A 25,672-nucleotide genomic window follows, 5' to 3' on the forward strand; every position below is an offset into this window, starting at 1 on the left:
AATTCATTCTGTGATGGCTGCACATAATTAATGAGCAGCGGGGTGGTTATGGTTAGGGTTACGGGAAGGAGTAGGGTTAAGTTATTCGTAAGGTTAGGGTTGCGGGTGGGAGTAGGGTTAGTAATAGTGAGTTTAAAAAACCACCGTCATGAAAAGTTGAATCATTTTGTGACAGGAGAATGAAAAAAAAAAAAAAACTTGAGACAGGGCTGAGCATTTCTGTCACAAATATTGACATTATACCTCTTGCATCAGTGGTCTCTGATCACTCACTTATTAGGTTTACAGTTTCACTGCCATGTTTAGTGGAACAACCACCTTATTTATCATTGCGGCGACACAACAACGCCTCAATGACAGCTGAACTCAAAGCTAGACTGCCTGATATCTTAGCTTCACATTTGGAAAATGCCCAATCAGTAAACAGTCTTGTGTACAATTTAAACTCAGTGCTCAAAACTACACTTGACATGACTGTGCCCACCTACATTAAAACCACGCCCCCCCACCCCCCAAAACACAGTCACCTTGGTTCAATGATTACTTGCGTGACCTTAACCATAAGGCTAGAGGTCAAGAACAAAAAAGGCGTTGTTCAAAATGAGATTAAACATATCCCAGCATGCCTTAATCCAGCCACACCCTGCTATTGAGGTGGGTGCCATCACTGAGGTTTTACCTGGATTTACAGAACTTGATAGTATCTCACGAGGCATGCTGACGAAACTCGTAATGTCTACAAAAGCACAACCTGCTTATTTGATCCTATAGTGCTATGTCTGTCATTAAGAATCACCTTGGTAATCTGAGCAGCTCTGTTAAAGGCAGCCTGCATAACCTGGGTGTCATTTTGGATGGAGGGATGTCTTTGGAACATCACACCAGGCAGCTTGTTAAGAACTGTTTTTTCCAAATTCGAAACATTTCCAAATTACGCAAAATGGTGGCTTTTAACGAGCTAGAGATGATTGTGCATGCATTTGTTTCTTCACGACTTGATTACTGTAACAGTCTCTTTACATGCCTCAGTAAGAAAGAGCTGGCCCGCCTGCAGGTAGTGCAAAATTCTGCTGCACGACTTCTTACCTGCGCCCACAGGAGAATGCATATTACTCCTGTCCTCAAGTCTTTACATTGGCTCCCTGTTTTTTTACAGGATAAATTACAAAATCCTTGTGCTGACCTTTAGAGCTCTACATGGGCAGGCACCGGAATACATTAAGGACCTGATCCAGCCTTATGTTTCCAGCAGGAGTTTAAGGTCTTCCAATCAGAACCTGCTGATGGTTCCCTGAACTTGTTTTAAAACTCGAGAGGACAGATCTTTTAAAGCTGTGGCACCTCGCCTCTGGAATGAGCTTCCCTGTTCTCTTCGCTCACTGGATTCTGTGGATGTTTTTAGACAGCAACTAAACACACATTTTTTTAAACTGGCATTTTAGTGTCAATTTATTTTATTGTTCTATATTTGTATGTGTTGTTTTTATTGTCTATTTATATCGTGTGAAGCACTTTGTGACCTTGGTCTGTGAAAAGTGCTATATAAATAAAGCTTACTTACTTACTATACCAACAAAACTGTTTCAGGGCCTGTGGCCCACTCTTGGGCTGACTGTGCTGGAAATTATTAATCTCTCATTAACCTCTGGACCTGTTCCTAAATGGTTCAAATCTGCAGTGATTAAAATTACTTAAGAAATCTAATGTTGAACCTAGTATATTGAAAAAGGCCATTATCAAATCTATCATTTTGCTCTAAAAATCTGGAAAAGGTGGTTTCACAGCAGCTTGTGGACCACCTTACTGAGAATAATCTTTTTGAGTCACTGCAGTCTGCTTTTAGAAAATATCGTTCCACAGAGACAGCTCTCACTAAAATAGTGAACGATCTTCTGCTTGCAATGGATAGGGACACCACCACGGTTCTGGTGCTGTTAGATCTTAGTGCTGCATTTCATACTGTGGATCAGCATATTCAACTGGATAGGCTGGGGAATCATTTTAGGATGACTGGGAGTGCACTTGCATGGTTGAAATCATACCTGACCACGACCGCTAACCTTAGTGACATGAAATTTAGAGTTCCACAGGGGTCTGTCTTCGGCCCCCTGCTTTTCTCCCTTTATATAGCACCCCTTGGGCACATATTGCGGCATTTTTGGATTACCATTCATTTCTATGCTGATGATACTCAGTTATACATGCTGATAATTGCTGATAACTGCTGGTAACCTCATGCACATAAAATCCTTAGAAGATTGCCTTGCATCAGTGAAAACCTGGATGTCTAGCGACTTCCTACTTTTAAACTCTGACTGAAATGATGGTTCTTGGTCCAGTGAGACATTGGCACCAATTTGACCAGCTAACACTTAGCCTAGTCTCATGTGTCATGCATCACACTGACAAAGTGAGGAACCTTGGGTAATTTGTGATCGTACATTGTCCTTTGACCTCCACATTAGAGATACTACGAGTAGTTTTCTTCCACCTGCGAAATATAGCAAAGATTCATCCCATCCTGTCTTTGGCTGATGCTGAGACCCTGATTCATGCATTTGTTTCTTCTTGATTGGATGACTGCAATGTTTTATTTTCTGGTTTACCGCAGTCCAGCATTAGGGGTCTCCAATTGGTTGCTGCTGCCAGACTTTTGACAGGAAGCAGATGGTTTGACCACATTACACCCATTTTGGTGTCTCCTCACTGGCTTCCTGTCCCTGTGAGATCACATTTTAAGGTTCTGCTACTAACCTATAAAATTTTTCATGGACTAGCCCCTCTCTACTTAGCTGACATACTTAAACCCTATATACCATCTTGGGCTCTGCGTTCTGTGTGCAGGACTACTTTGTGTCCCTAGGGTGAATAAAAGGTCTATGGGTCACAGAGCTTTCTCTTATCGTGCACCTGCTTTGTAGAATGATCTCCCTGCAACAATAAAACAGACAGATTCTGTAGAGTCTTTCAAGTCCAGACTTAAGAAGCACTTCTCTCTTTTGTATGGCTAGCATACTGGCATAGTATGTTACTATCCTTTTCACGCTTTTAAATTCATTTATTCATAAAGAGAATGGGCCGCGATCTCAAATTTATCTATAGTCTGGGTCTTTTCATGAAGCTTAGGGCCCTGTCCCACTGGCGTTTAGGAGGATTTGCAGATGGAATGCGCACAAAAGTGGCCCACATCTGCCAAACAACCGCAATAACCGTGTAACATTCCTGTATGAGTCGGCCGCCATCCGAACACGTCCGTGATCATCCGCAGAGGCACGCATGTCCTCAGCCAGGATTTTTGAGCGGCTCAAAAATCCTGCTGTGGATGAGATCCGCATCACTGCCTGAACACATACTGAAGACATACGCAGGACATACACAACCAACGCGCCGCATATCCCCTGTCATCTGCTGATATCCGCAACCGACGGGTTGGCGCGGCTTGGTGGCGGACCGGGACAGCATGGAAAACAGATATGACACATGCCCAGCACGGCCACATCACAGTCACAAATGGTATGTCGTGCATGCAGACAGAGTGGGCATGGATGAAGCGAGTGCATCACGGCCGCTTTGCCCCTCAGGGGGTGCCTCCGCGGTCGCCTTTGCTTCTGTTCCCTGTTATATCCGCTTTTCTTCCTCATGTATTTGCTGATCCACCCCTAAACGCCAGTGGGACAGGGCCCTTAGGGCTATTGTTCTGCAATCACCTTATTACAACCCCAATTCCAATGAAGTTGAAATGTTGTGTGAAATGTAAATAAAAACAGGATACAATGATTTGCAAATCCTCTTCAAATTATATTCAAATGAATATACCGCAACGACAAGATATTTACTTTTCAAACTGATAAACTTTATTGTTTTTTGTGCAAATATTTGCTCATTTTGAAATGGATGTCTGCAACACTTTCAAAAAAGCTGGGACAGAGGTATGTTTATCACTGTGTTAGATCACCTTTCCTTCTAACAACACTCAATAAGCATTTGTGAACTGAGGACACTAATTGTGAGTGTCTTGATTGGGTATAAAAGGAGCATCCCCAAAGCTCTCAGCCATTCACAAGCAAAGATGGGGTGAGGATCACCACTTTGTGAACAACTGTGTGAAAAAAATAGTCCAAAAGTTTAAGAACAATGTTTCTCAATGTTCAGTTGCAAGGAATTTAGGGATTCCATCATCTACAGTCCACAATATAAGAAGAAGATTCAGAGAATCTGGAGAACTTTCCACACGTAAGAGGCAAGGCCAAAAACCAACATTGAATGCCCGTGACCTTTGATCCCACAGGCGGCACTGCATTAAAAACCGACATCATTGTGTAAAAGATCTTACTGCGTGGGCTCAGGAACACTTCAGAAAACCATTGTCAGTTAACAGTTTGTCGCTACATCTACAAGTGCAAGTTAAAACTCTACCATACAAAGCAAAAGCCATACATCAACAACATCCAGAAACACCGCCACCTTCTCTGGGCCTGAGCTCATTTGAAATGGACAGATGCAAAGTGGAAAGGTGTGCTGTGGTCTGATGAGTCCATATTTCAAATTGTTTTTGGAAATCATGGACGCTGTGTCCTATGGACAAAAGAGGAAAAAGACCATCCAGATTGTTACCAGCGGGAAGTTCAAAAGCCAGTATCTGTGATGGTATGGGGGTGTGTTAGTCCCCATGGCATGGGCAACTTACACATCTGCGATGGCACCATCAATGCTGAAAGATCCACCCAGGTTTTGGAGCAACACATGCTGCCATCCAAGCAATGTTTTTTTTTTTTTTTCAGAGACTTCCCTGCTTATTTTAGCAAGACAATGCCAAGCCACATTCTGCACATGTTACAACAGTGTGGTTTCGTAGTAAAAGAGTGCAGGTTCTAGACTGGCCTGCCTGCAGTCCAGACCTGTCGCCCATTGAAAATGTGTGGCACATTATGAAGCGCAAAATATGACAATGGAGACCCTGGACTGTTGAACAAGTGAAGTCGTACATAAAGCAAGAATGGGAAAGAATTCCACCTACAAAGCTCAACAATTAGTGTCCTCAGTTCCCAAAGGCTTATTGAGTGTTGTTAGAAGGAAAGGTGGTAAGCATACCACTTTCCCAGCTTTTTTGAAACATGTTGCAGGCATCCATTTCAAAATGAGCAAATATTTGCACAAAAACAATAAAGTTCATCAGTTTGAAATTAACCCTCTGGGGCCGACGCCGTCGTATACGACGGCTAAGATCAAGCTTTACTAAATTATAAATAACTTTTGAATGATATGAAATAGAAACTTACTTTTTTTTTGCTGATAAGTTAACTCCGTGGACTTTCGAGCCAGCCATCAGCCATCTTTGTACTCCTCATAGAACCTGTGTGATGACATGTGCAATGTGAGTGTCCAATCGGAATTGGTTCACCATCACATGGTTTTCCAAAATCCAATCGTAGGGCAGATTCACCTCACGTGAAAAGCCAAAGATCATTTTCAGGAGTGATGTGTTACTAGTTGGCCCATTTAAATAGCCCGCTGGGTGCTCCAATGAGTATATACTATTAGTACATACTCAGTGTGCCTTGCGCCATTACGCACAGCGATCACTGAAAGAAGGAGCACACGGAGAGCCTCTGATGACAATCTCACATGCTCAAACAAAGAGTGTGTAACTATCAGGATTGCTCCACTAGTTTGCATGTGAATGTTACTGGATAACTCTGTTGCTTTCTCTGCATAAAGCACTGTTTACCATATCAATGGACAACAAAATGCATAGATCATTTTGTATATATTGTTCAAAGTGTGCATTTGTGTTTATTGTTTGAACCTTTTTGTTGTACAGACTTTCACACAAAACCTCAAATTACCTTTATAAAGTGTCAAAACAGTTGTTTATTATAGTTTGCTGTGTGTTTTGAATAAATGTGTGCGAAAATTATTTTTCGCTTTATTTTTTCCTTGCCTATTTTTGATTGTAAACCTTTATTACACTTATAAAACACAACAAAAACATATATATATTCTGAAGCACAGCCTGTCCTGAAAAAAACAGACATAAAACTTGATTGTGGGATGCAGGGGAGAGCTGTTAACAGCAATAATAAAACATTTATGCCAGGCGAGTGAACTGTCCAAAAAATGCCCTCGGACCCCAGAGGGTTAACTGGTTTGAGAATGATATTTCTTTGTTCTAACTGGATCAGGCATGTCAATTTTGGGGTGGAGCCCAAAACTGGAAATGTTAAAATATCGTTTCTGTTTGGAACAAACCACTTGGGAAAAATTCTGGTCCAAAGCCCTGATTCAAACATACATGTGAAGCCCAAAATGTGTACTTATCGACCACAATGAACAGCTGCTAGGGGCCTTAGCAGTGGCAGGATAAAATATAATAAATACAGCACGTGGAAGTGGATAAGAACTTGGTTGCCAAATTAATGTAAACCTTTACGTGGACATGTTCTTTGCCATGAATGACTAAAGTAAGCTGAGCACTCATGGAGGCGTAAGCAGTGTAGCGATGCACGATCCAATCTTCAACGTGAGGCAGCAAAGAAAATGTTAACATGCCTGCTTCTGCACGCTCTCTCGCCCACCTTCCTTAAAACCAGGATCAGGCAGGTCATCCCTGAACACTTTGTGCACAGCTGCCTTTCCGCTCATTCATCATTAAATTCCTGACTGCCTTTTTCTAAGAGCTGCAGCTCGTTTTCCTCAAGTAGAAACTCTTTTGCTGTCGACAGGGTTTTAGGGCACTGCTGAATCTCACCCGATCTGAACCTTTCAAACTCACATTTATGCAACTTATCAAACTGTACTCACACGAAGATGTTTCTCCATGTTGTGAGTGATGAAAATATATGATGCTGCTTCACCTGGAAGTTGGTCACATGCTGCTGACAATCCGCTGACTCTTTCATGAACTTCTGATCTGATTTAAACACAATGTAAACAAACATGTACAGTTGTTCTCCAAATAAGATGTGATGAGATATAATATGTTTAATGAACTGAAGACAGTACGTTTTACTCAAGGCCTGAGGCACAGATTTACTAGAAAGGCAAGACCTGTATAAAAAAAATTCCCCGAGCGGATTGCGGCCCCGCCATCTTGAAAGATTGAAGTGCTGCAGCGGTCTCTCACTGTCAGTGGAAAATGCTCTGCACTTGTAATCACTGTCAATTCTCTGGCCGACTTCTCCACCGTTATTTGCATTTAAGACATGAAAACTTGTGTTCAGGTCAATTCAGATACATAGATTTGATTTCTGGAGTCAGATTTATCATACAGTAGTGTTCACAATAATAGTAGTGCTATGTGACTAAAAAGATTAATCCAGGTTTTGAGTATATTTCTTATTGTTACATGGGAAACAAGGAACCAGTAGATTCTCACAAATCCAACAAGACCAAGCATTCATGATATGCACACTCTTAAGGCTATGAAATTGGGCTATTAGTAAAAAAAAAGTAGAAAAGGGGGTGTTCACAATAATAGTAGTGTGGCATTCAGTCAGTGAGTTCGTCAATTCTGTGGAACAAACAGGTGTGAATCAGGTGTCCCCTATTTAAGGATGAAGCCAGCACCTGTTGAACATGCTTTTCTCTTTGAAAGCCTGAGGAAAATGGGACATTCAAGACATTGTTCAGCAGAACAGGGTAGTTTGATTAAAAAGTTGATTGGAGAGGGGAAAACTTATACGCAGGTGCAAAAAAATATAGGCTGTTCATCTACAATGATCTCCAATGCTTTAAAATGGGCAAAAAAAAAAAAAAAAACAGACACGTGGAAGAAAAAGGAAAATAACCATCAAAATGGATAGAAGAATAACCATAATGGCAAAGGCTCACCCACTGATCAGCTCCAGGATGATCAAAGAAAGTCTGGAGTTACCTGTAAGTGCTGTGACAGAAGTTGCCTGTGTGAAGCTAATTTATTTGCAAGAATCCCCCGCAAAGTCCCTCTGTTAAATAAAAGACATCTGCAGAAGAGGTTACAATTTGCCAAAGAACACATCAACTGGTCTAAAGAGAAATGGAGGAATATTTTGTGGACTGATGAGAGTAAAATTGTTCTTTTTTTGTCCAAGGGCCACAGACAGTTTGTGAGACGACCCCCAAACTCTGAATTCAAGACACAGTTCACAGTGAAGACAGTGAAGCATGGTGGTGCAAGCATCATGATATGGGCATGTTTCTCCTACTATGGTGTTGGGCCTATACGAGTATATCGCATGCCAGGTATCATGGATCAGTTTGGATATGTCAAAATACTTGAAGAGGTCATGTTGCCTTATGCTGAAGAGGACATGCCCTTGAAATGGGTGTTTCAACAAGACAATGACCCCAAGAACACTAGTAAATGAGCAAAATCTTGGTTCCAAACCAACAAAATTAATGCCTCGCACATGTGAAGAAATCATGAAAAACTGTGGTTATACAACTAAATACTAGTTTAGTGATTCACAGGATTGCTAAAAAAGTAGTTTGAACATAACAGGTTTAAGTTTGTAGCGTCAACAGCAGATGCTACTATTATTGTGAACACCCCCTTTTCTACTTTTTTTTTTTTACTAATAGCCCAATTTCATAGCCTTAAGAGTGTGCATATCATGAATGCTTGGTCTTGTTGGATTTGTGAGAATCTACTGATCTACTGGTACCTTGTTTTCCATGTAACAATAAGAAATATACTCAAAACCTGGACTAATCTTTTTAGTCACATAGCACTACTATTATTCTGAACGCTACTGTAGGTGCATCAGTGTTGAGGACCCCAGTGGGTACAAAAAGGGGACGCCCACGTTTCAACTGGCTGCAGCAGATAGAAGGCAACTTTTAAAAGGCAAGGATGGGTCGATTGTCTGCCTGGGTGGTTGCCATCCAGAACCCACGGCAGTTCCATTGTGTGGTTGAAGGTCACATAACTGTTCTTTAAAAATGTGCTAATTTTTAAAAAAAAGTCCTGCATATTTCAATTTGGATGTGTGTGTCCTCTCAAATTAAAGCCGACAGGCTACACTGTGAAAATTATTGTTTACTTTCAACTCTGTTATACTGCAACAAGAAAGGTAGATTAGTAATTTTGTCAGCATCCAGATATATAACCATAATTTTCCACTTTGGGGCTTCTATACATGTCGGTCTTATCAGTGCAAGCAGCCGCTTCCACAGATGTTTCTGTCTTCAGTGACCTCATGTGACACTTGCTTGTGGTGATATTTCCAAACGTTCACAGCAGATATCTACCAGTGGAATGCAGCGCACAGGCCGAGAGCGCGAGTGAAAAGCGAGGGAGGTTTATCTCTTATTAAGCAAGGCCACCGCACTGCAGACGAAAAATGAAAATGGGAGAAGCAATTTGAGACACCTGACAGCTTATCTGTTCCCACCCCCGACAGCCGCCATCCTTACCTTCCATATTAATTGTTTCTGCCACTCAGTCAGATGACGTGGCAGAAATGTGACAGATGCCTGCATTTCAGCAACCCACCACCCCATGGCCCTTCCCCCGACATCGCCTGTTATTACCGAGGATAAGGCTGCAGAGCCCAGAGCGAGGTAATCTTTCAATTCTGCCACGCTTTTAACCTTCATCTGTTGTCAAATAAGTAGAGCACATCAAGTTGGAGGAAAGCACGAGAAAAAAAAACAGCTTCCTGCTGTCAGGAGAAAAGTGTCAGCAAGCCACTTAAACTGCATTTGATTAAATGTCTAACAAATGGTGACCTGCATGAGAGTCCAAAATTAGAAACTATCACCATCGTCACACAGATGTTAATCTGCTGTGCTGACCGCTGAAGCAAAATCGATTGTAGCTGCTCTCCGACCGCCAATGACAGACCGAATCCTGCTGTTGTCTCCCAATCCAGCCATCAAAGTGTAATGGATTCATCACCAGATGGGCTTTGTCAGCAGGTTATAGTAAAACCATTTGCACAGTTTATTCCCACCCAACATCCGGCCGTATGAAATGAAACAAACTGGGTATATCTTGCAGTTCTTTTAATGGTCGCTAAAGGCTGGCTCCAAAATGGAATCAGTTCCATAGAAGACCAGGTTAAAATGTCCATCTGCATAAACATGTTTACAGCCTAGTCTATAGAATAGGGGTGGACAATCATGTGCCATGAAGGGCTGAAGCACTGCAGGTTTTCCTTGCTACCAATCACCTCAGCAGGTGATTTCATTAATGTTCAGGTGTTTCAGCAGGTGATTTCATTGACAACCAGGTGGTTATGTTCAAGGGAGAAGCTCATCAGCAACCCACTGCTGAGGTGAATGGTTGCAAGGAAAACCTGCAGTGTCTCGGCCCTCGTTGCCCACCCCTGCTATAGAACTACAGGTGCATCTAAAAAAAAGAATATTCTGAAAATGTTCAGTATTTTTTGTCTGGCATTACAGAGAGTGAAATTTTTTTCATATTCTAGTTTCAATACGTAGAAACTAAAATGTTTCAGTCATTTTGTATTTTCATTTTGATCATTACAGTCGACAGCTCCAAAAAAAGAGAAAATGCATATCTTAAAAAATTTAATATTTCAGCAAATCAGTTTAAAACAAGAATTATCAATAGATGACAGACCCCCCCCCCCCCCCCCCCATCCCCCAGTAATACAAAGTGTCAGGGGATCACCCAAGTACACACTTATGCTAAATATAAATTAAATTAACAAGGGTGCCAATGACAATATCTTGAATATCTTGCTGTGACCTTGAAATTGACCCCAGGATCACCATAACTGACTTGTGTCAGTGGATCACCCAAGTACACCCTTAAGCTACAACCCCAATTCCAGTGAAGTTGGAATGTTGTGTGAAATGTAAATAAAAACAGAATACAATGATTTGCAAATCCTCTTCAGCCTATATTCAATTGAATACACCACAAAGACAAGATATTTAATGCTCAAACTGATAGACTTTATTGTTTTTGTGCAAACATTTGCTCATTTTGAAATGGATGCCTGCAACACGTTTCAAAAAGCTGGAACAGTGGTATGTTTACCACTGTGTTACATCATCTTTCCTTCTAACAACACTCAATAAGCGTTTGGGAACTGAGGACACTAATTGTGAGTGTCATTATTGGGTATAAAAGGAGCATCCCCAAAAGGCTCAACCGTTCACAAGCAAAGACGGGGTGAGGATCACCACTTTGTAAACAGCTGATTGGAAAAATAGTCCAACAGTTTAAGAATAATGTTTCTCAACGTTCAAATGCAAGGAATTTAGGGATTCCATCATCTACAGTCCATAATATAATCAGAAGACTCAGAGAATCTGGAGAACTTTCTACAGGTAAGCGGCAAGGCCAAAAACCAACATTGAATGCCCGTGACCTTCAATCCCTCAGGCGGCACTGCATTAAAATATCACTGTGTAAAGGATCTTTCGGCGTGGGCTCAGGAACACTTCAGAAAACCATTGTCAGTTACACAGTGCGTCACTACATCTACAAGTGCAAGTTAAAACAATACCATGCAAAGTGAAAACCATACATCAACAACATCCAGAAACACCACCGCCTCTGGGGCCGAGCTCATTTGAAATGGACAGACGCAAAGTGGAAAGTGTGCTGTGGTCTGATGAGTCCACATTTCAAATTGTTTTTGGAAATCATGGACGTCGTGTCCTCCGGTCTAAAGAGAATTAAGATCATCCAGATTGTTACCAGCGCAAAGTTCAAAAGCCAGCATGTGTGATGGTATGAGGGTGTGTTAGGCATGGCATGGGCAACTTACACATCTGTGATGGCACCATCAATGCTGAAAGGTACATCCAGGTTTTGGAGCAACACATGCTGCCATCCAAGCAATGTCTTTTTCAGGGACGTCCCTGCCATGCAGAAAATCACCTCTCAACATGCCACCATGAGGCGCATGCACCCACGGGCTCTCCTCGCATGGTAATAAATAAAAACACATCACCTTTGCAACGTGGTCACCAGCACCTCAGTGCACACTGGACACCATCAGCCAGGCTGTTCCATGTGAAAATACCTGTCTAATCATGTAAACGGCCAGCGAGTCAAGTGTCACATCCACCACGTGAGTGATAGTCCACATGACACGGTGTCCTTTGGCACGCTGGACAGCTGGACACGTGGAGCAGGCTGATGTGTTCATGATATGAGCACATTGCTTCATTCAAGTCAGGTCATTACTTCATTGTTTATGTGCATGGCCATGGTTCATGAACATAAAGGAACAGAAGGAGGATAATTCTTGTATTGTCTGTGCTTTATAACAGGAATTAAATATTTTAACAGGCAAAACGAAATCCATTTGTTTCATCATTTCCAACACAGACCGTCAAATCATCAGGCATCAATTACACATTACAAGAATAACAAGAACTTTTTTAAGCCTGAAGGAAATTGTTTTCCCAGAGTGCTGAAACAGTAACAGTAAGCATTGCTTTTTTTGTTTGTTTGTTTTACAGTGAAAACAGAATCATTGTCTGTCATTGCGGGTGACTGGTCATGAACAAAGGGACTCAGAAAATGCATACCGCACAACAACAGCATGTTATTTGCATTATTATCACTTTTTACTGAGATACACAACACGTAACGCGTACATAAAAAGTTGGCTCACTTTAACTTTTGTCGTGTCAGCTGGCGCACACTGCTCTCCAAATTCGGCTGTGTGTCCTCATCAAGCTGGCTGCTCATGGCTGCTGTTGTCGTACTATCCATGAGAAAATCATCCGGAATATCCATATTGGGACCAACACACACTTCTTGCCTTTTTAGTTTTTTGTTTCTTTTTTTTTACCCTCTGCGGACAGTTCTTGGGCTGCGCGCTATGATGTCATTTGTTTACGCACAGTGGGCGAGTATAGCCAGATAGCATCGACGTAAATCTACGATACCTGCCTAGCAACGCCCCGGTAAAGTGATAATAATGCTCGGTGCTCTCTCATTATTTTGTCCTTACACATTTTTGTTGATTTGTGTACATTTGTCCAACATGATTACTGCTCCTATTGTGTGAGCACGATGTGGTATCACATATCTTTCACACTGTATTCGTGCGCATGCACACGAACGAGCACAAAACCGTCCCTGCGAGATAATTCACCCCTGTCTGACTGTCTGTCCCTCCTGACAGCAGCTGGAATTTTTCGCGGTTGGCCAATTTGTTTTTGTTTTTGTTTTTTTTGCCCTTTTTCAGCTGGTTTCTGCTTCATTTGCCCAACTTTGTGTTATGTGTGAAGGGGCAATAAGTCATGAAGTGAACTGGAACTGGACACAGGCACAGCAACGAGTCTGTGTCTAATGTTACATTATGATTATGGATCAATATGATTCTAATCTCTGCTTATTTTACTTTTATCAGCTATATCAGCGACTGCAGACGTTAAAGAGATGGAAGAAATGATTTATAATCTGGTATCCAATTTTTTAAAAGATACTGTTGACTGGAGTGAGACATGTACTTTAATGGAGGGGTGGGGCATGGGCCAAGAAGGAGCCTATCAAAATTTATAGTAAATTTAGAAAAGGACAGAAAAATTGTTTTTTTTAATACTCTAATGTGACATTTTTTCAATACTTTTGTCTATTTCTCAAGAAACAATAAGTCAAAAATTTCAACAAAGAACCAACATTTAATTATTTCCATAATATCGCTGATCAAGTAAACAAATTTGTATTGACACAAACACGACCAATCTGTCAGTAGACTTGTCGTGTGCACAGAGGTGTGCACTCTGAGCGACTTTACTTCTTTGCATAGTTCTTTAATTTGTTTACTGATTTGTGCCTCTGCCGTCTCCTGATGCTGTTTTTCCAAATAATTAAATAAATAAATATTGAAAATAATGAACCCCATTAAGTTGTTGCTGGTCCAGAATTTCCTTCGTATTCAGCTTTGAACTCTTTGATGACACAAACAATGAAAAGGACTTGTTCTACAGGAACCAGATGCAGAATTGGTTCCACTTTCCTGATTTATAAAATACATAAAGCATCTGTTGTATTATGAACATGGCAGTTGATGTCTGTCCAATTCCTACTGAAAGGAAAGATTTTCATCAATAATATCCTCTAATGAAGGAAAATACACAGTAGATTTCTGGAATGATCTTTCTCAAACATTGGACAACGTTAGACTGAAATGAATTGCAAATATCAGCAAGAGATGAAAAACACTGAAGTGTCAGTCATGAAATAATTCATACTCAGTGTGGGAGTTGTTTCTGAAAGTGTATGATTTTCCCAAAAATTATGTAGAGTTCCCAAATGGAGATCCATGTTTTTTTTTCTGTTGTTAATGCCAAAATGTTCAATGGAATGATTTGCATGGGATTTGATCAACAAAGGAAACCTGATTTTCATGGGGACTGAGCAATGATCATGTGGGGCTACAAATCAGGATGTATTTGTTGAGGTATCTGCAACCACACCCCTCCTCCCCTGAATTTGGCTGAATGTTAAAAAGCTATTGGCTGTACATTCTATTCCACTGGTGATATTGTCTGGATGGTTGAAGAAGGATTGGCATGTTATATGAATACTCTGATGCTGGTGGAGAAATTCACATGAAAATTTAGATATTTTGTTCATTCATATATATATATATATATATATATATATATATATATATATATATATATATATATATATAGTGAGGAAAATAAGTAAGATAAAAATATAAGATAAAGGAAAATAAGAACACCCTGCGATTGTGCAAGTTTTCCCACTTAGAAATCATGGAGGGGTCTGAAATTTTCATCTTAGGTGCATGTCCACTGTGAGAGACATAATCTAAAAAAAAAAAAAATCCGGAAATCACAATGTATGATATTTTTAATAATTAATTTGTATGTTACTGCTGCAAATACGTATGTGAACCCCTACCAACCAGCAATCTCTCTCTCTCTCTCTCTCTCTCTCTCTCTCTCTCTCTCTCTCTCTCTCTCTCTCTCTCTCTCTCTCTATATATATATATATATACAAGGTTGGGTAGGATTACTTTGAAAGAATACATGTGGATTACATGCATGTATGTACATACATTTGGATTACTTGTAATCTGATTACTTTTGGATTACATTTCAAAGTAATTATTCTGTTTTGTCAGATTACCCTTTTTTATCCAAGAGTCAGTCTCCCTCTTTTTTTTTTTTGGACTGATTTGGCACATTGCCAGTAGCTCAAATAACATTATGCAGCTTTAAATGGTTGCATTAAAAACTGCAGATGTTCTTAAGTCCACAAAGGGCAGCCCTGGCGGAGGCCAACGTGCACTGGAAACAGGCTTGACTTACTACTGGCAATGCGAACCAAGCTCCTGCTGCGGTCGTACAGGGACCGGATAGCCCTTAGCAAAGGATCCCGGACCCCGTACTCCCGGAGCACTCCCCACAGGGTGCGCCGAGGGACACGGTCAAATGCCTTCTCTAGATCCACAAAACACATGTGGACTTCCACTGTTTAATATGTGTTAAATCTGTTCATATCAAGCATAAATGCCCAAACCTTTCATAGTTATCCACCGACATTTTATGACGATAAGTAATTGTGATGATGTTATCATCCAGCCCTCATTGACAGATGATACAAAGAGGCTCCACTGCATGAGAAATGTAGATAATGAGCCTGATTACTAAGATCCCAGATAACAAGTGCTAAATTGCGTGGACATTCCAACTTTTGTGCACTGGGCTGCTCAACATTTTGAAGGTGATTTGCTATGAATAGTTGTGCACATGACAACGGGTGGCAGCGTGACAGAGACAACGTAATGCACATAAGGATTTTGTTGGATGTAAGTGCAAAATGATATTCAATCAGCTACTTGCAGGAATACACACAAAAAGAAACATATGTTTACACAAAATGTCATTCATGTTACTATGTCATTTGTTATTTATTAAGAGTGTGTCTTGAAAATGGTTTCAAGACACACGTCGCTGTTACATGTTTGCAGAGTATGTGATACAGAAGGAGAATCATTTGTGCATGTTTCATATGTCCACGGTCCTGACAGTAGACTGTAGTGCTCACCGCTGTCAACTCTTGCGTCTTGTTGCACATAGGTGCTGCACTGGACAGATTTCCATGGGACTTTCTACACGTTTCTAGTATGCAGAAATGCATGATGATTACTGTATCATATTTTATTTTATTCCGGGGTTGGATTTTGTATTTATTTAAAATTATGTTACTATAAATGAATGTTTAATTAGTGTGTCTGTGTTTCATGCAACATCTGCTCTCAGCATCAGCAGCCGGCCTCACAGGACTATACCGAACTTCAATGAGCTTTAATTATTCAGGAGTACGCTTCATGGAACAGAACTGGGGCAGAGAGAAGAGCGACGGGAGGTATATTACAACTCTCCACCTCCCCTCAACATCTGCCAACCCCGCTGCCGGAGGCTGGAATAAATAGGTGTTCAACATTCAGACACATGTCAACAAAAGTGCTCCCTTGATTTAAAGAGATCTGAAAAGTGAGGAAAGCGTGGAAGAAGCATAGGAAAATGCTCTGCATTCATTCTGAAGAGAGCTAATGAAGGCAGAGCAGTTCTGGTTCTTATACGGTGAAGAGTTCTTCTGACAACATGATGAATGGGGAAACCAAATGTCAGCGCAATGTCATAAAATCATCTCACATTAAAACTCTAAGAATTGAGGTTGCTGGTGCGCTCCTCTTACAGTTAAGTGTTTTGTTGTTGCAGCTCCATTTTACTTAACACTCAGAAAAAAATTCACCTCACATAAGGAGTGTCACGGATCACAAACGCGGCCATTCAGATCGGATGCAGTTTTTGAGCCATGGATCAGATTATTTTTCAGATCAGCAAAAAAAAAAAAAAAAAAAAGACAAATGCTACTTTGATTTTCATTTTTAAAAATAGCTTAAGCATCAGGAACCATTGCTGGAGGCCCTGAATGAAAACAAAGTGTTTAATGATTTACAAAATATTTTAAAATGAAACACTTAGCTGTTAAACTGGAATATGTAGAGTATCAGTGCATAAAAAATATCCTTTGTCAAAATCGTGAAAAGTTAGAAAAAAAGGAAAAAAGTTAATTTCTTCAAATTCTGTCGCTCTGTTTTTTTTTTAACAAAAGATGAGGATGTCTACACCATCTGGTGAGAAGGTAACAACAGTAATTTTATTTGTAAGATACGTTGTCCTACCCACTGATCAGAATGCATTCAGATCAGTGGTCCTGCTGAGTCAGGAATACATATTATTTTCCGAGGCTGTGGCCTTTTAGCCAACTTGTCTGCATGTCCTTCGAGCACAACACTCATTTCAGTGGGCTCATGGCTGCACAAGGAAGAGACAACGGACACTTCATCCTCAACTCCTTTAACATTCACAAAAATTCTTTCTGTGGTTGGATCCATAAGTGCACTGAACCTGTTGTCTGTAGCGAAGTACAAGGTTGTAACAGACTGTGTGAGCACGCAGATATAGTGGTAGCAACAGTCTCTCTGCGAGAAAGTTTAATCAGGCTATGTGAGTACAGAGCAGCTGCATTTCTTACAGACTGATTTTACCACAACTGCATCAAAATGATCACAATTTAAAAACATGGCACAAACATCACATTTATGCAATCTTTGCAATTAAACTGCAGTTCACATGTGTGCCGAACTGTGGGGGGCGGTCCACACAAATCAAGGACCTACTATGATCCTTCACACCACTACCTAACATCCACTCACTGGAAACTGTTTTAAAAGACAGTGATATACTAGGTAAGTTTCAACTAAGGCCCCATTAAAAAAAAAAAAAAAAAAAATTAGTTATATATATATATATATATATATATATATATATATTCCTAAAATTCCTGAAATTTGCCAAAATTAATATGTATATATAATTTCATTGACGGCAACACAGCTGATGCAAAAACTGGCACATGTGCTAAGTGGAGAGTACACTTTGGCCGAAGACAGCCGAAGTCAACCTGGTCTCATGGCAAGTCGTGATTCAGCAGCACGAAATATACATTAATCTATTGGTTCATGATATTATGACAAAAACCGCCTTGTTTTTGTAGGACAAATTCATTCTAATTCATTCTGTGATGGGTGCACGAAATTAAAAGGGATGAGGGGGTGTCGGAGTGGTTATGGTTAAGGTTGGGGTTGGGGGTGGGAGTAGGGTTAGGAATAGTGAGTTAAAAAAAGCCCCGTCACGAAAATTTGACTCATTTCGTCACGGGAGCATGAAAAAAAGTATGCCTGGGCTGAAGTTTACCAAGCCGGGCCCGGAATTTGCCGATTGCTGTTACTGACAACCACATAGTCAGCGACTGCCTCACTCATCAATCAATCAATAAATCAATTTTTTATATAGCGCCAAATCACAACAAACAGTTGCCCCAAGGCGCTTTATATTGTAAGGCAAGGCCATACAATAATTATGTAAAACCCCAACGGTCAAAACGACCCCCTGTGAGCAAGCACTTGGCTACAGTGGGAAGGAAAAACTCCCTTTTAACAGGAAGAAACCTCCAGCAGAACCAGGCTCAGGGAGGGGCAGTCTTCTGCTGGGACTGGTTGGGGCTGAGGGAGAGAACCAGGAAAAAGACATGCTGTGGAGGGGAGCAGAGATCGATCACTAATGATTAAATGCAGAGTGGTGCATACAGAGCAAAAAGAGAAAGAAACATTGCATCATGGGAACCCCCCAGCAGTCTACCTCTATAGCAGCATAACTAAGGGATGGTTCAGGGTCACCTGATCCAGCCCTAACTATAAGCTTTAGCAAAAAGGAAGGTTTTAAGCCTAATCTTAAAAGTAGAGAGGGTGTCTGTCTCCCTGATCTGAATTGGGAGCTGGTTCCACAGGAGAGGAGCCTGAAAGCTGAAGGCTCTGCCTCCCATTCTACTCTTACAAACCCTAGGAACTACAAGTAAGCCTGCAATCTGAGAGCGAAGCGCTCTATTGGGGTGATATGGTACTACGAGGTCCCTAAGATAAGATGGGACCTGATTATTCAAAACCTTATAAGTAAGAAGAAGAATTTTAAATTCTAGTCTAGAATTAACAGGAAGCCAATGAAGACAGGCCAATATGGGTGAGATATGCTCTCTCCTTCTAGTCCCCGTTAGTACTCTAGCTGCAGCATTTTGAATTAACTGAAGGCTTTTTAGGGAACTTTTAGGACAACCTGATAATAATGAATTACAATAGTCCAGCCTAGAGGAAATAAATGCATGAATTAGTTTTTCAGCATCACTCTGAGACAAGACCTTTCTGATTTTAGAGATATTGCGTAAATGCAAAAAAGCAGACCTACATATTTGTTTAATATGCGCTTTGAATGACATATCCTGATCAAAAATGACTCCAAGATTTCTCACAGTATTACTAGAGGTCAGGGTAATGCCATCCAGAGTAAGGATCTGGTTAGACACCATGTTTCTAAGATTTGTGGGGCCAAGTACAATAACTTCAGTTTTATCTGAGTTTAAAAGCAGGAAATTAGAGGTCATCCATGTCTTTATGTCTGTAAAACAATCCTGCAGTTTAGCTAATTGGTGTGTGTCCTCTGGCTTCATGGATAGATAAAGCTGGGTATCATCTGCGTAACAATGAAAATTTAAGCAATGCCGTCTAATAATACTGCCTAAGGGAAGCATGTATAAAGTGAATAAAATTGGTCCTAGCACAGAACCTTGTGGAACTCCATAATTAACTTTAGTCTGTGAAGAAGATTCCCCATTTACATGAACAAACTGTAATCTATTAGACAAATATGATTCAAACCACCGCAGCGCAGTGCCTTTAATACCTATGGCATGCTCTAATCTCTGTAATAAAATTTTATGGTCAACAGTATCAAAAGCAGCACTGAGGTCTAACAGAACAAGCACAGAGATGAGTCCACTGTCCGAGGCCATAAGAAGATCATTTGTAACCTTCACTAATGCTGTTTCTGTACTATGATGAATTCTAAAACCTGACTGAAACTCTTCAAATAGACCATTCCTCTGCAGATGATCAGTTAGCTGTTTTACAACTACCCTTTCAAGAATTTTTGAGAGAAAAGGAAGGTTGGAGATTGGCCTATAATTAGCTAAGATAGCTGGGTCAAGTGATGGCTTTTTAAGTAATGGTTTAATTACTGCCACCTTAAAAGCCTGTGGTACTTAGCCAACTAACAAAGATAGATTGATCATATTTAAGATCGAAGCATTAAATAATGGTAGGGCTTCCTTGAGCAGTCTGGTAGGAATGGGGTCTAATAAACATGTTGATGGTTTGGATGAAGTAACTAAAGAAAATAACTCAGACAGAACAATCGGAGAGAAAGAGTCTAACCAAATACCGGCATCACTGAAAGCAGCCAAAGATAACGATACGTCTTTGGGATGGTTATGAGTAATTTTTTCTCTAATAGTTAAAATTTTGTTAGCAAAGAAAGTCATGAAGTCATTACTAGTTAAAGTTAATGGAATACTCAGCTCAATAGAGCTCTGACTCTTTGTCAGCCTGGCTACAGTGCTGAAAAGAAACCTGAGATTGTTCTTATTTTCTTCAATTAGTAATGAGTAGAAAGATGTCCTAGCTTTACGGAGGGCTTTTTTATAGAGCAACAGACTCTTTTTCCAGGCTAAGTGAAGATCTTCTAAATTAGTGAGACGCCATTTCCTCTCCAACTTACGGGTTGTCTGCTTTAAGCTACGAGTTTGTGAGTTATACCACGGAGTCGGGCACTTCTGATTTAAAGCTCTCTTTTTCAGAGGAGCTACAGCATCCAAAGTTGTCTTCAATGAGGATGTAAAACTATTGACGAGATACTCTATCTCACTTACAGAGTTTAGGTAGCTACTCTGCACTGTGTTGGTATATGGCATTAGAGAACATAAAGAAGGAATCATATCCTTAAACCTAGTTACAGCGCTTTCTGAAAGACTTCTAGTGTAATGTAACTTATTCCCCACTGCTGGGTAGTCCATCAGAGTAAATGTAAATGTTATTAAGAAATGATCAGACAGAAGGGAGTTTTCAGGGAATACTGTTAAGTCTTCTATTTCCATACCATAAGTCAGAACAAGATCTAAGATATGATTAAAGTGGTGGGTGGACTCATTTACTTTTTGAGCAAAGCCAATAGAGTCTAATAATAGATTAAATGCAGTGTTGAGGCTGTTATTCTCAGCATCTGTGTGGATGTTAAAATCGCCCACTATAATTATCTTATCTGAGCTAAGCACTAAGTCAGACAAAAGGTCTGAAAATTCACAGAGAAACTCACAGTAACGACCAGGTGGACGATAGATAATAACAAATAAAACTGGTTTTTGGGACTTCCAATTTTGATGGACAAGACTAAGAGTCAAGCTTTCAAATGAATTAAAGCTCTGTCTGGGTTTTTGATTAATTAATAAGCTGGAATGGAAGATTCCTGCTAATCCTCCCCCTCGGCCCGTGCTACGAGCGTTCTGACAGTTAGTGTGACTCGGGGGTGTTGACTCATTTAAACTAACATATTCATCCTGCTGTAACCAGGTTTCTGTAAGGCAGAATAAATCAATATGTTGATCAATTATTATATCATTTACCAACAGGGACTTAGAAGAGAGAGACCTAATGTTTAATAGACCACATTTAACTGTTTTAGTCTGTGGTGCAATTGAAGGTGCTATATTATTTTTTCTTTTTGAATTTTTATGCTTAAATAGATTTTTGCTGGTTATTGGTGGTCTGGGAGCAGACACCGTCTCTACGGGGATGGGGTAATGAGGGGATGGCAGGGGGAGAGAAGCTGCAGAGAGGTGTGTAAGACTACAACTCTGCTTCCTGGTCCCAACCCTGGATAGTCACGGTTTGGAGGATTTAAGAAAATTGGCCAGATTTCTAGAAATGAGAGCTGCTCCATCCAAAGTGGGATGGATGCCGTCTCTCCTAACAAGACCAGGTTTTCCCCAGAAGCTTTGCCAATTATCTATGAAGCCCACCTCATTTTTTGGACACCACTCAGACAGCCAGCAATTCAAGGAGAACATGCGGCTAAACATGTCACTCCCGGTCCGATTGGGGAGGGGCCCAGAGAAAACTACAGAGTCCAACATTGTTTTTGCAAAGTTACACACCGATTTAATGTTAATTTTAGTGACCTCCGATTGGCGTAACCGGGTGTCATTACTGCCGACGTGAATTACAGTCTTACCAAATTTACGCTTAGCCTTAGCCAGCAGTTTCAAATTTCCTTCAATGTCGCCTGCTCTGGCCCCCGGAAGACAATTGTCTATGGTTGCTGGTGTCGCTAACTTCACATTTCTCAAAACAGAGTCGCCAATAACCAGAGTTTGTTCCTCGGTGGGTGTGTCGTCGAGTGGGGAAAAACGGTTAGAAATGTGAACAGGTTGGCGGTGTACACGGGGCTTCTGTTTAGAACTACGCTTCCTCCTCACAGTCACCCAGTCGGCCTGCTTTCCCGGCTGCTCGGGATCTGCCAGGGGGTAACTAACGGCGGCTAAGCTACCTTGGTCCACACCGACTACAGGGGCCTGGCTAGCTGTAGAATTTTCGACGGTGCGGAGCCGAGTCTCCAATTCGCCCAGCCTGGCCTCCAAAGCTACGAATAAGCTACACTTATTACAAGTACCGTTACTGCTAAAGGAGGCCGAGGAATAACTAAACATTTCACACCCAGAGCAGAAAAGTGCGGGAGAGACAGGAGAAGCCGCCATGCTAAACCGGCTAAGAGCTAGTAGCTACGCTAAGCTAGCGGATTCCTAAAAACACGCAAAGTGAATAATGTGTAAATAATTTAGAGGTGATTCAGCAGAAGGAGTGCTTTAGTTAAGGCACGTAAAGATTACACTGGGAAACAAATCGTAATCTAGATAACTAGATCAATCTAACTGCGCAGATTAAACAGCTAACAGATACAGCAAAACACCGCTGTGCTGTGCTCATATACAGTATGCATGTTTATCACGCTACTAGCGTGTAGCACACTGACTGGATTCAACATGGAAACAAGATTTATTTTAAAAACAAGATTTATTTTAAAAATAGCTGATATTTTCAGTTCCTCACTTGGCATTCAGGTGCTGTATGTGTCGTTTTTCAGGTTTGAAATGACATTTTATGTATCTGGTTCGAAGAAGAAGAAAAAAAAGCCCGCTCTCATCACTTTTTTTCTGATGTGAATGATGATAAACTAAAGTTTTTTTGTTTGTTTGTTTTTTGCTTTTTGTTTTTGGTTTTTATGGGGCTTTATGCTCAAAAGGTGGGTATCATATTGGTGGGGAAAAGGTCAGTTCTATGATATCTGCAATGATAAGGAAGAGCCATGTATAATGACAATAAAGGGCAGAGTTGGGTTGATAATTTAATGTTCATATTTGACTAAAGAAAGCCTTAACCTAGAAGAAGTCTTATACAGGCCCATTGGCACCAATGTTATACCTGGGTACCCTATTTCAAAGCTCCCCCTGTAGCGTTTCCCATTAAATCTTGTTCAAGTCAGTGGAATTTACTGAACCACCCCCCGTCCCCGACCCATCAAATCACGAGATGGATTGTGCAGAAAAATGTGAGGTGCTCAGGAAAGCAAAAGCTAAAATAATGCATTCATTATTGTAATCATACCACAGTCCTGCAAAGCTGGTTTTCACAAACAAAATAAAGTATTTCTCAAATGAATGAATACCCGAAGCCTAGGATCACTCAGTTTCAGCTTCACTGACCTCCACAAAACCAAATGCATGGGTGCAAACAATATATTTGAGTAAAAGTAAAATTTAATGTTCATATTTATTGTCAGAATCCCTCCAGTCATTACTAGCAGATCTCAGGGTGCATGTGCACCCACTTTTTTCTTCAACGTTTGTAAGTCCGCGAACTTTTCCGCGGTCAAGCATGTCCACACAAAATGAGGCCAAGCCAGCACATTGGAAGACATACAAGCTGCTGTCCACCTAAACAGACCGCGGTAAGAATGACAGTTTTATTCTTTTCTTTTCTTTTTGGTTTTTTTTTTTTTGCTTATTTGTGTTTTCAATGTAAATTTACAGCTGCATGTATCTGGTGTGAAACGCTGAAAAGGACTTAATAGTGAGCGAGCGTTTCATGAAAAACGTGCAGTGCAAAAACCTATTCAGAGGTGGAGGTCTGACTTTTTTAATGTTAATATGAGTCAAAATCTGTGGAACAGATATCAGCTGCCCTCATCATAGGGCCACATATTCACACACCTATAGTCAACTTAAAGTTTCCAGTCTGCCTAACCTGCATGTCTTTGGATACAGGTGGAAGCCGGAGCACCCGGAGGGAGCCCACACAAACACGGGGAGAACATGCAAACTCCACACAGAAAGGCTACAGGTGGGAATCGATCAAATCATCCCCGTGCTGCGAGGCAACAGTGCTAACCACTAAGGCAGCATACTGCCTATAATAATCCTAATAACAACAACAATAATAATAATAACAAGAGCAATCAGAGATTTCTGATGTCCGCCAATCTGGATCCAGATTATCTCCAAAACTTCAGTGGAGTCGTCCATGCCCTAATATGTATGTGTAGTGCAAATTTGGTGAGAATCCTTGAAGTTGTTTTGAAGTAATCCTTCAAAGCCTATATAAAGGGAAATCTTGATCCAGAATCTCGATCACCTCCCCTAATTAGTCTTTCATGGCCTAATATCTATCTGTGGTGCAAATTTGGTGAGAATCCGTGAAGTAGTTTTGATGTAATCCTTCAAAGCCTATATAAAGTGAAACGTAATCCAAAATCCAGATCCAGATCACATCCAAAATTTAATGGAGTCTTCCAAGGCCTAATATGTATCTGTAGTGAAAATCTCAATCTCAATTTATTTATAAAGCACTTTAAAATGCACCAACAACCAAAGCGCTGTACACAACAAAAACAGGCAAGTTAAAATAATTGAATAAATAAAAAGTTACAGTTAAAAGCAAAAACACACAAAAAAAACAAAAAACAAACAAACAAAAAAAACAGTGTCAAGCTGTGTTAAAAGCCAAAGAGAAAAAATGTGCTTTAAGAGACAATTTAAAAGCAGAGAGAGAATCAGCCTGCCTAATGTGCAAAGGAAGATCATTCCACAGTCTCGGGGCAACGACTGAAAAGGCTCAGAACTTTCGTCAAAATCTGTACAGTACTTTTGACATAATCTTTCTGACAGTCAGACAAATAAATAAATAAAAGAATTAAATAAATTATTATGATGCCCTTGGCTGACATCATCATCATCATCATCATCATAATAATAATAATAATAAAATGCAGAAGCAGCTGATTAGTGTGCTGTTACGTGACAATAATAATAATAAAAAAAATCCACAGATGATAGTTTGTGTGAGAGAATACCGAATCAAAGTGCTGCAGATGAGCTGAAATGATTATTGACACTCAAATTAATGAACATTTGGCCATATTTGTTGTCTGTGTTCTTATCAAACTACATCTGGCTTGATGAGAGTGCTTGTTAGCCTGGCAGCTTGCCAGACCTAGAACACCGTAGGGTAAACACTGCCCTGGACAGGATGCCAGTCCATTGCAGGTTATTTTCCCAACCAACGTTGGTGCCCATTTACAGTTGGGTGGACTGGAACCATGCAGATCCACTGTCACACACAGCCAGCAGCCACACCTGGAATCGAATATCAGTCTTTAGGTTGGTAGTCCAACTCCTATACCAGAGTCACCTGCTCTGCAAACTAGCTCATCCAGG

At 40.6% G+C, this 25,672-nt stretch overlaps 1 protein-coding gene across 1 annotated transcript in view; it reads right to left on the reverse strand.

Annotated features, from left to right (window-relative positions):
• The window catches only part of vstm2b (V-set and transmembrane domain containing 2B), an 87,814-nt gene that overhangs the window by 53,301 nt on the left and 8,841 nt on the right, over positions 1-25,672 (reverse strand). The gene's annotated exons all lie outside the window — the stretch shown is intronic.

Source organism: Thalassophryne amazonica, chromosome 2, assembly GCF_902500255.1.
Source record: "Thalassophryne amazonica chromosome 2, fThaAma1.1, whole genome shotgun sequence".
Lineage (NCBI taxonomy): Eukaryota > Metazoa > Chordata > Actinopteri > Batrachoidiformes > Batrachoididae > Thalassophryne > Thalassophryne amazonica.